We start from the raw sequence: 12,892 nt of genomic DNA on the forward strand, positions 1-12,892 counted from the left end.
GACAGTGGTGATTCCTCAAAAATCAAGGTAGACATGGAGTTCTTGGCTTCATGAAACATACAGTTTAGTGTGGAAGACTAATGTTAAATGAATAATTAATTAAAATTGATCTGAATGCTGCATGGTTCTGTCAGATCATATATATGAGATATCAGGAGTAGCTTCCCTTAGGAAATGATTTTTAAATTATGACCTAATGATAGGTAGAATTGAGCAAAGCTGAGACTTGATTAGCATCTTCAAGATCTAGAGTTGGGAAGAAAATGTTGTATTCAAGAAGCTGATACAAAACCACAGTGTAGGGAGTCAGCCAGTCAGTGTCAGAAGAGAGGCCTGAAGAGGCTGACAGGGGCCTAGCACATAGGTCCGGCTAAGAACTTTTCCCTTGATTTTAAAAGTAATTGGATGACATTGAAAGATGTATTTTTTTGACTAATGTACATCTTAGCTAGATTTTAGTTTTAAAAAGCTCACTCTGCTTATAATGGAGAATAGATATGGGATGGACATAAAACAAAACAAAATAAACCAAAAAACACCAAAGTGGATAAAAGAGAAGACAAGTTAGGATGACATTGAATAATCTAGGTAAGAAATTCACTAAAATGAAAACTTCACATCTGAACACCAAAAGCTTCCACAGATGATTTGAAGTCCTCTATATACTCTTTGGGAATTCCATGTTCTGGTGTCAACTCTGGCTGGGGTAACACTAGCTAAGGTGGTTAACAGCATGGGACCTGGACCCAGATTATTTGGTTTCAAATCCTATTTCCACCAGACCACTTGGGCTGCCTTGGGGAATTTACTTGTCTTGGCCTTAATGTCCTCTTCAGTAAAATAGGAATGGTAACAACAATAATACTTACTCATGGGGTTATCGACAGGATTAAATGAGTTAATATATATGTAAAGTACTTAGAACAGGGCTTGTCACAGAGTAAATGCTATATAAATATTTTCTCTTATTATAATATAGTCATAGATACATTCAAAACATTTAGAGGAGAATATGTGGATTTTGTGATTAATTAGATGGGGCAGGGGTTAGGATGGTTTTGTAGAGAGAGTCAGAGGTAACTGCTAAGACTGTGTTAAGTAAGTAAGTGCATGATACACCTGTTTGTAGAATGAGGGAGACTGGAGGAGGAACAGGCTTGGGGATCAAGCTCATGAATTCAGTTTGGGATATGTTGGGTATGAAGTGCCTGTAAGACATCCAGGGGGATAAATTGAGGAGGCAGTGGAATATATAAGGTTAAGTTTTTTAGAAGAGGAGCCCTGATTGGAGATATACCACCATAGAATAGATTGTAATTTAAGCCATGAGATTATAAAGGAAATGAGAGAGAGAGAGAGAGTGAGAGAGAGAGATTGAGAATAATTATAGAGGAAGAAAATAAATTGGCCTGGGAATTTAGCAAGAGTTTTAACAAGAAATGGGATGATATCTTTAGGAACAATGTAGATTGTGACACAACTAGCATGGATTTATTTTTAGAGGGACTTCATAGAGCTTTAAATTCTGTGTTATTATTTAGAAACATTTTATAGGGGAAATGTCTTAAAATCTATTGGTACATGATTTAATTTCTATTCCTTAGCCACGTATGATTTGAAATATACAGTTACCTTTCTACAGATGTGGTACCAATACGTCTAATGGAAATCATGACTGTACACAGGCACAACAAATTGCTCCAAGGTGGCTAGCCTATGGAGTCAGCTTAATTGTAGGTGGGACAAATAATTTCTGTAACTACCCATTTATCACCCATCGATGGTATTCTGAATGTTTTTTTCTAAACAATTATATGCCCTAAAGTTTAAATTGTTGCTACATGATGATCTTTTCTTGGACATACCTTTCTCAGCTGCTGATTATGTTGAGAAGGTTCAGTGTTAGCTAATAATACTCAAAATTTATATATTGTGGTAAATTTCTTCTGAAAATCTCAAAGCACTTTGTACGATTTGCCTCTATCTGATTCTATACTTGCACTTGTAACTATTCCTCTCATTCTATTCTCTGACTTTCAGATGCTTGTTATTCTCTTCCCAACTGCAATTTCCTTATGAATCCCTTTGCCTTGAAATTTTCCAAGACTGCTTAACAGGAGTGCCATATTTAGCTTCTAAATGTGTCTAATTCTCCTATACAAGATTGTTCTCTTTTCACTTGGCGTCAAGGGATTGACTCAAAATAACTATCCTTTTGTTACAAAGAAAGAGGAGCAGAACCAAAGAAATTCACTAAAATGGAGGCTTCACAATCAATTTAAAAAGAAAAGTCATAAAATGTCTGAACACCAGCAGCTTCCAAGGATGGCAGTGTTGAGGCCCTCTATTTGCTCTTTGGGAATTCCATTTGGAAAAACTGATTGATTTATGATGTCACATTGTGTGAGAGGGGAGGGGATTAAGTACTAGCTTCAAATTTAGATTGGAGTCATAGCGGTCGAAGCTATTATGGCTTATTTTTAGTATACACCCTTCTATAGCTTTCTTCTTTAGTATCTTATACCATGGATGCAATTTTTATCGTATACTTTGGTTTTTTATACACTTGTTTTATCTCCCTTACTAGTTTTAAAATATCCTCTTTTAAGACAACTTGCATTTGTTTGTTTCTCTAATAGCCTGATATAGCCTTTTAAAAAATACCAAATGAATAAATATTAATTATGGAGCAGCAAACCTTTGTTTTGCTTTCAAAATCAGAACTAAGCCAAGTAATCTTAACAAAGAGATTTAGAAAAGGCACCAACATAGCTTGTTCCTCTAGACATGCCTTTTTAAGCAGGTTGAAAGTAGCTTTTTACTTACCACTCCTCTCCCTTCAACAAAGGGACTCTTGAAATTGCAATATGAGTAATTATTTGGAATGTTTCTCTACTGGCTTTGATAGGCTAATGCAGCTGATAATAAACTTAAAATGGTTAATATTTACTGAGAGTTTACTGTAGCTTAGAGTATGGATCATAGTAGGAACTCAATAAATATATTAAGTGCTTTGTAGACTTGATCTCATTTAAGCCTCAAAAAATACAATTTCATACCCATTTCTCATATTAGGAAAATAAAGCTCAGAGAAGTTAGGTGTATTGCCCAAGTTTACACTGTTAGTGACAGAGATGACTCCAGGAGCTATCTGGTATGACTCTCTTGACAAAATCATAGAATCTGGTTAAATCTTACATAAAGGCAGAGTACTCCCGAGCTGCAAATGTCTTCTCAGTCATAGACCTAGGGAAATTAATAAGAATCTTGTGCTCCATCTTACTCCAATCCTATCCTGATCTTTTGGGAAGCAAACCAGGTGATTTATCGTTTCACTTCCAATGGGAACAAGATCAAGTACGAAGGGAGAAAAAGAGAGAAGAAACTAAAGCTATAGAATAAAAGCAGACTGAAAGCATGCTAGGCAGTGTAATATATCTTTCCATTCCACTTTATCTACAACAAAAATATTAAAGGACCTGTCAGCTAAATCATGAAAATTATTTCCATCATGACTAACCTGTAGAATCTGTCAACTTCTTTTCTTTGTTTAGGTTATAAGCCACATGCTGTGACCCAAGGCAGTTAGATGGTTTATTACATTTTCTTTTTGTCCCTGTTTAAATAAATATGCTAGTTCTTCCAAGGAAGTACTTGACTTGTTGTTCTGGCCTAATCTTTTAAGCTATTATTCTCCAAAGAGATCTGGGATTTTATAAGGGTGATTTTCTGCTCTTTCTTTGTTTGAATTTTCTGGGTATCTCTTGATACTGTTTAAATTCTTAGGAGTATGTGCTTTATATGTGTGCGTGATCTTAACATTTCATATATATTTAATTTAACATTTGTTATTGTGTTACTAGACTCCTATAAACTACTCCATTGAACACTTGATTCTTCCAACTAATTGATAAAAATAAATCCATAATCAAAAGAATTTGATGAAAAATAATTACTAGACAGTCATTAGTTTTTCCCAATTAACAAAAGAAGAGGACACCTTCACTCTCACCAAAGTCAAATAAACAAGTTTCCTGACTGCAAAAAAAAAAAAAAAAAAAAAAAGAGGAAAAAATTGGTGCCACAAAGATGCCAGATTATTTTAATTTTAGCTGAAAAAATACAGTGCAATGATACTATATATTCTCAATTTATAATTCATGGTTATTGGTTATGACTACTACTATTAATTACATTAAAGAACATTTGAAAGTGGGAAGTCTTAGAGGTCATTTATTCCAACTTTTTAATTTTATAGGTAAAGAAATTATTAAAGGCAAATGCTAATAATCCCATAGATAATGATTGGTCAAACAACCTTTGAAGTTGTGAAGATGACTGATATTCCTTAGAATATTAAATTTTTACATATTATACACATGTTACATTATTAGTAATTTTGTTGGGAAAATAGTGGCATGATTTGGAATTTCTGTATGAAATCCTCCTATGGTAGGTGACATCTTTTGGTAAATGAGATATCATTTTCTTGTAGCCAGTAGGAAACTTTAAGTATGGAGTTACCCAATTAGTGTGGCTGTGAATCAAATAAGAAGAGAGAAAATTATATAAAACAGGATTACTTTAATGAAGTTGTAGTCTAGTAGAGAGATCCTTAAGTGAATCAACAAAGGGACCAGAAGGTAAGCATTGTGGAACCCTATTCTCCAGATAGGAGCAAGATTTCCTTGAGAAGGCAAAGCTGAAAGTAAATTTTGAAGTACAAGCAGGTGTTTGCTCAATGAAAGAAATAGGAAATGGTATTTTTGGCAGAGGGAATAGAGCACATAAAGACAAAAGAACATAAAACACTTCCCGTGAAATTCTAGTATTCTGTATGACCCTGTGCACCGTTAATTTATTTAACAAGTATTTTTTGAATACCTGTCATGTGCTGGATATATTTTAGGCTAAGATATGGCTGTGTTCAAGACAGAGAACATTTCCTGCTTACATTTTAGTGAAAAGAGGCTCACAATGAACAGATATGATATGTTAGATGGTAATACAATGAAAAAAAAGAGAAAGCGGGATAGAAAGAACCAAGGCATGGAGGGGTGCATGAATTGCTATGTCAAATAGAGTGGTCAGGAAGGCCTCTTGGATAAGGTGACTGTATCCAAGAGTAAATACCTGAAAGAAAGAAGGAAGATAGCAGATATTTGGTAAGGACCCCTCTGGTCCAGGGGAGAACAAGTACAGTGACTGAGAGACAAAAACATGCTTAGTGCATTTGAGTAACAGCAAGGAAGCCAAGGGGTCCAGAGTTGAACAAGAGAAGAGGTGATGAGTGAGATGCTGAATGAATGACAAGGAGGATAGTAAAGCATGAGGTGCAGGGGAGAGCTGCAGAGCCAGGCCATGTAGTGTCACACAGTCAGTTGTAAAGATTTATGCTTTTACTCTGAGTGACGTGAAGTCTATCAGAAGGTTTTAAGCAAAAGAGCATTGTAATCTGAATTACATTTTAAGTGATTGTCCTGGCTGTCATGGGGGCAGAGTGGAAACAGAGGGTCCCGGTGAGAGGTTTTCAGTAATCCAGAAGAGTGATGATGGTGTGTTGGACCGTCTATCAGCTACCAGGTGGTAACAATGGAGGTATTGAGAAGTGGTTGGATTCTGGATGTATTTTGAAGATAGAGCCAACATGATTTCCTGATAGACTGGACACAGAGTGTGAGAGAAAAAAAAAAAGCCAAGAGTGATCCTATTATTTTGGTTTGAGCAATTGGAAAGATGATGAGGCTCTAAGGACAGGTGCAAGCAGGAAGAGGTGGTGCATGGAAACCAGGCATTTGGTTTGGAAGACGCTATTTTTGTGATGACTGTTAGGGATCCAAGTGAAAATTAAGTTACCACTTAATATTTGAGTCTGAAGTTTAGGGGAGACTTCAAGCCTAGATATTTAAATTTAGAATTCATTAGCCTATAGATGGTATTTATGTCTATGGAGCATGTTCATGTGAAAAGCAGTATGGTATCACATGCTATGCAGCCAGGTTGGCTCTGAACATAATCTGTGCAACCTTGAGCAATTAACTTATCTGTGCTTTAGTTTCTTCCTCTAAAAAATAGAAATGATAACAATTATAATTTTGTTGGGAAGTTTATAAAGCACTTTATAAAACACTTTAAAAAAGCAGTGTCTGGCACAGAATAAATGCTCAAAAATATTAGCTGCATTTATTATATGTGGGCATTATAGCATGAAATGAATATATTTGGGCAATATTTTTAATATTAAAATGATTTATATTTAATTTCCTCTAAATAATAGGACCTTGCACCTTCTCCATGCCATGTATTAAGAACATGATGCCCAAAACAAATGAATCTTTGTTGGGCTCTGAGATTTAAAGCTGATTTTCTTGAGTTCTTAGCGATACCATGGCCTCGTTAACTAAACTTTGGTGAAAGAGAAAAGGGATTTTTGCATTCCAAAGCTTCTCTTTATAAATTAAAAATAAAATTCTAGGAGGCCCGAACATAGAGTCATACTATAAGCCATTTTCAGAGATGATATAGGACTTAAATGGATTAAATTGCAATAACTGTCTGGCTTCCAGGGATCTACAGTGCCAGTTAGATGTAAGGGGAAGACCTAGTCAACAGGGAAGGTAGCTGAGTGCCTTGGGAGCAATCATCTTGGCAATCAACTGCCAAGATCAAGGCTGCTGATTTATACCAGCTGTAGACACTCCAGTGGATTTTAGAGGGACAGAAATCAATGCCCAAATACTAGATGAGATGGGGCAGCAAAGGAGAACAATTCCAGGATCAAACACACCTATTCCCCTTCCATGATGGTGTATCTTCTCCCTTCATCCAAGTCCATTTTGGACTATGAAGTATAAATTATCTTACTATTTCCGTGGCAGAGACTGATTTAAACTTGATTACACTAATTTAAGTCTAAGTTGTTTTTCTTTTATATTGGTGGGAAGGGAGGCAAGTGATGCTTTTATTTAAAATAAAGCAAATTTGATATAATTTAGTGTATGTGTATGTGTGTGTGTATTCACTTCACTAGACAAGACAAGGAGAATAAGAGGAAAGTATACAAAGATGATTTTGGACTAGTTTTTGAACCATTAAAGATAAGCCATTTGAAAAAGATGAGTATATCTCAGATTGCAGCATGAGGGAAAGACGAGAAAGAAATTGATGTTAGAGATAAGGAGGCCAATTGAAGTTATAATAGGTATCAATTTAAAAAAATCTCACAGTATTAGAATCTCTGATATTTGAGTGATGTATGTTTATCTAGAGTAAATACTTCATTTTCCAGCCCACCTTACCAGTCGAGTGGTTAAAGGAAATGTTAGCATTAATTAAGTAGTGTGCTTAATTTATGGGGAATATCTTCACAGGGAGATTCTACTCCTCTTCCTTTTTCCTGTTTCCTGGAAAATCAGTAATGACGGGAGCGCTGGCAACCATATTGTACTATGAGATGTCCTTAGTGGAAGGAAACCATACACATCTGAGCAGCAAGATAGGACAAACGCTAGATGCCTTACATTTTGGAATATTCTAACATCCCTTGATGACTGCCTCTATACCTTTTGAAGGACTTCTATGTTATTTTAGTCACTCTTGAGGCTTTTTTTCTGTTCTTTATAGTCAAGAATAATATAAATATTTATGGGGAAACATTTAAAAAACACAAATATAAAATGTAAAACATGCATAATTTCACCATGAAGTTTCTATAGTTATTCTTACTGTTTTTTTACTTAATTTCAGTCTTTTCTCCTGAACTTTTGTAAAAATAATGTTTTTAACCTTCCACTTTAATCATTGATATAGCTTTTTTTTTTCCTTTTAACAGTGATGTGGTCATCATTAATGCTGCTTACCAAGTATTACCAGTGTTTCTGCCTTCATGGTAGGATTACATTTCTTTTCACACTGTGATTGGGTTTGACTACGTGTCCATTCTGCCCAGTAACTGTGAGCAAGAGCAATCGGTGCTGTTTTGGGGCCTTAGGATTATATTGTCAATTTGAGTCTTTTTAGAACTTTCTTTACTCTCTGCCACAGAAACATAATGTCCCAGCTAGATACAGCCTTGTCTATATCACAAAGTGAGCAGGGTCTCCATTTTAACCTTGGTGGACAAGTAGTGGGGATAAGAAATAAAAAAAGATAACTTTAAGCCACTGAGATCTGGGGGTTTGTTTGTTATTCAGCATACACTAGCCATGACAGTAGGATGAATGATAATAATATAGGCATATTAGAGTTCTCAAAAACAAAACAAAACAAAACAAAAAAACCCTGAGCTAATAGAATTGAAATAGATGTAGATACAGATATAGATAAGAAGAAATTTATTATAGAAATTAGCTCACGTGATTATAGAGGCCAAGAAGTCATAGGCTTGACCTTCTGTAATCTAGAGAACCAGGAAAACTTGTGGTGTAATTCAGTCCAAGTCCAAAGGCCTGGGAACCAGGGGAGCTGATGGAGAGAAGGGAGACCTTAAGATGCAATAAGTCTTAATCCAAAGGCCCTATGTCCAGGAGCATCAATGTTTAACGACAGTAGAGGATGGATGCCTCAGCTCAAGCAAAGAGAACATATTCCCCTTTCCTCTACCTTTTTGTTTTATTCAGGCCCTCAGTGAATTGAATGATGCCCATCTCCATTGGTGAAGGAGACCTTCAAATGCTAATCTCTTTTGAAGACACCCTCACAGACACACCCAGAAATAATGTTTACCTGCTGTTTGAGCATCCCTTAGGTCAGTCAAGTTGACACACAGCATTAGCCATCACAGTGTGTGAAGTGTTATTTGGTATAAATTCTGAAATCCTCACAGGCATTATTTCACACAACTTGCCTTTTTGCTGCTGCATTCTAGCAAGCTCTGTGGTCCCTCAGTTGTACCATGTGCCTTCCTATAGCATTGCTCTCGAACACACTTTTGACTCGATCTGGAACATTTGCCCTGCCCCTCCCTACCAGGTGTGTCCTTGATCCTTGAGATTTAAATTTAAATTTCAGTATCATTTACTTATCAAACCTTTTTCTGAACTCCAAGTTCTGGCTGCCTTTAACAGTCTCTCTGGATACCTAGCCATGCTTCTTCTGATTAGTTGTTACTACCATGGTAATTAAATTATTCATTATGCAATTAAGTGTTTAACTCTTTATCTTGCATAAAATATAAACTTTATGAGGGCAGGAACTATATGTTTTGCTTACTACTTTATCCCTGATTTTTAGAACAGAGAATGAACACTAGAGTTTAAAACAAAAGCATGGTTCATCAAAGCCAAGGTTACTAAGAATTTTCCTTTTTAGAAAACCTTTGTCTCGAGTTTCTAAATTATAGTATCTTCTTTAATTTGGTGTTAAGTTGCCTTTTAAGAAAAGCTGAATTTATTCAGTTTGGAATAAATAAGAAAGATGTGTTAAAAACAAGTTTCATATTTACCTGAAGAAAAATGTTAATAAACATGATAGTAGTTCTGTAGTATCAGTTTTATTGGTAGATACTGAGAATGAGACAATGTTGATTTTGGAAACCAAGGATGGTTTGCTTTCCAAAGAGTAACCAATAAACTTTTAAGTAAATGAAAATCTGAATCACATATATAGTATTGACCTATCAGATGAAAGAGTACTTTATTATTTTAGATGTTCTATAGATACAATCTCCAAATCTTATGAGAAACATCTCATTTTTGCAAACCACAATCTGAATTTTAAAATATGAATACCACAAAGATAGAGTGGCCAGAGAAGTTGTTCTAGCTTTGTAAGTTTCTGTTGGATTTGATAAGTGGTTTCCTATGCTTACAAGGTTTTTTAAAAACTTATATTTTTAGCTTCAGGGTAGATGACAATGACTTAACGGGCATGCCTACTGAGTGACTTCTACTTTCATCTCTTTGGCCAGGACAGTGTCAAATATTTATATCTAGTTCCAAGGGTAGCATGGAGGTTAATGTTTTTAATTGAATACTTTGCCATATAGAATAAAATTGAAGTTGTGAATTAATAAGGAGGGAGAAAATGCTTATTGGGCAGGCAACTATCTATGTTTGCTATATCTTTTAATAATCAATGATAATTTTTAATAACAATAATAGCAACAATGATAATACTTGCCAGAAATGTTTTATTGTTTATTAAACCATTCAGCCTGCCCAACAGATAAATGAAGAAGGAATTATTATTGACCCCTTTTACAGATGAGGAAGTTAGACTGACAGAATGATTAAGTGACTTGCTTTATTTCACACTGTTAAGGTGCTACAGTCATTCCACGTTTTGAATCTAGCAGCCTGGTTCCAGATTGCGATCTTAATAATTCTACTAAAAATGTTTAAATGTATGTGAATATATGTCTTAAAGCCCATGCAGGTACATTTGTATGTTTTAAGGCTAAATATTAAGCCTTAGCTAGTATTGAGAATGCAAAGCTCATTGGAAAAAGCTATTATGTTTTTATTATTTTGAACTCCTTTTAAAAAAGATTTATTTTATTTATTTATTTATTTATTTATTTATTTATTTATTTATTTATATAACAAGTGGAGGGAGGAGCAGAAAGAGAGGGAGAGAGAATCCCAAGCAGACTGCATGCTCAGCATGGAGCCCAACACAGGGCTCGATCTCACGACCCTGAGATCATGACATGAACCGAGATCATGACCTAAGGCGAAATCAAGAGATAGATACTTAACCGACTGAGCCAACCGGGTGCCCCTAATTTTACTCTTTTAAAATCTCTTTTAAACTATTTTAAAGAACAGAATTTTAAGCAAAATAACTAAGAGAATTAAAACGTACAAAGAATAGAATAGGTGCTACACAAGATGTGGTATGGAAATACAAAACAGATGCCAGGAAAGCACATCTTTCTCTTTCCCATATTCAAAGTCTCTAGTCTCCCTCCCCAGAGCCAGTTACTCTCCTTTCAGAGACTGTTGTTATCTACCAGTATCCAAAGTTGCTTTCTTCCCTTCTGTAACTCACCATCTAAATTTTACCTGGCCACGTGGAAGCTTGACTCAACACTACTCTTTCTAGCTCTCCTAGCTTGTAGCTGTGCATGGACATTTGACCAAACCCCGCCAATGGGAAATTAGTAATGTGATGTGAGATGATGTGTGTGAACTCCAAATTATGTTTTTTAAAAAGGAACATACTTTTTTTCTCTTCATGGACTATACTGTGACTGAAGTGGTGGTGATCCATCTCAGTTATGCAGAATAAATGGAATTGTCCCTGGTTTAAAGCAGAATTTACCCATCTCCTATCTACAGCTCAACTTTGGACTGTTATTGAAGAGAGAAATGAGTTTTTCCACTGTTTAAGTTAATGCACAGACTAAATTGATATATCAAAAGGTCACCAAAATAAAAATAACTTTTCTTTGTCTTTAATTCCTAAAATTATTTCTCAGTTCATTTGACAAAGACTAATGATATTATATAAACACATGTTTTAGCTTCATAAATATCTTTAAATTTTGCAAGCCTTAATTTCCAGCAGGAAACTTCATTGATCATATTTCTCACATGTGAACACTCTTCATCGAGGTTTATTTTAGCATGTTCTCTTCTTAAAAGATAACGTGTGAAGAAGCAAAAATTAATGAATTTGATTTTGATTTTCTGGATGAAAGTCTGCCTTTAACATTTTTAGAGTTGGATATTATAATGTGGACTCTTAATATGGATTGGGCGCTGCTTTTTAAATCTTTGTACATGGTACAATCTAAGGTTCTTGTATTTTCTAAATAAAGAGAGTGAACCAGCTTTGCGGTGTGTGTGTGTATGACTTTTTGTAGATACTTTAAGTGACCAAAACAAGACAAATGCCTCCTGCACTGAGAAATTTTTTCCCTTTTAATCAGTTTTATGAATATAGTTCTGGAGATTATCTTGTAGTTCAAATGAGTCTCAAAACAGCAAATTGACTGACAAAGTTTGAATTGGTTAGACCCACATTTGTTACAAAGCTCATGTCCAAGCCCATTGATCCCATCTTCTATGATTTCCCACATTTCTATGCTGAGAGAATGCAGGCATTTACTCTCTAATCTCTGAGATCCTGCATAAATTCCATGGGAAAGTAGGAGGAATTAAAAGACATGGATCAAAATGTGTTCGATGTCTTTTTATACACTATTTTATTTCTTTCGTCTCTATTTCTTTAAACTTTTTATTACATGAGTTAGTGTTTATTTTTGTAGTGGTTGCAATTGCTCTTCATCTACAGCCAAACACCTTGTAGAAAAGAAAAATGTGGTTCAAGGTCAGTGCAGGATTATAAAGACTCCTTAGAGAAACCATAAGGAAAACAGTAATCTAAAGGCACATGGCTCTTTCATTCTAGTGCAGAGGATAAACATCTCTTTTTGTTTCTCCCTAAGTACAGTGGATTTTGTGTTGTTTATAATTTACTAAATTCAGTTGGCAAAGCTAGTTGAGAAAGTAAAGTTCAACTCTCTCTCTCTCTCTCTCTCTTTTTTTTTTTTAACTTTGCTACGAGTTCATATTTAGGAGGGAATAAAATATGTACATTTGATTAATGTAACAGTGAATATTACAAAGCTCCAGAATGTGATGTATAGAACTGAGTCATTTTTCACATCCACTGATACTCTTGGTGGTGGAATATATAAAGTTGAGGGAGGGAAGTCAGTCGCATTGAAGCTTCTAAAGCAGATGTCAGTCCCAAATTTTGAAGAGTTACTATAAACATGGTTAAGAAAGGACATTTTTTAAGAAGATCTCAACAGTCTCTCTCCATATATTTTGGCTTCAAGTATGGAAATTTCTGGGTGAGCTTTAAGTTTTCTTAATGACCTTTTCCCAAAACTCTTGTTACCGTGGAGGGGCCATGAACCTATTATTTATGAATTTAGCCACCA

The sequence above is a fragment of the Eumetopias jubatus genome, unplaced genomic scaffold (genome assembly GCF_037043125.1).
Source record: "Eumetopias jubatus isolate StellerSeaLion01/CBP00866 unplaced genomic scaffold, mEumJub1_p1.0 scaffold_15, whole genome shotgun sequence".
In the NCBI taxonomy this organism is placed as follows: Eukaryota; Metazoa; Chordata; class Mammalia; order Carnivora; family Otariidae; genus Eumetopias; species Eumetopias jubatus.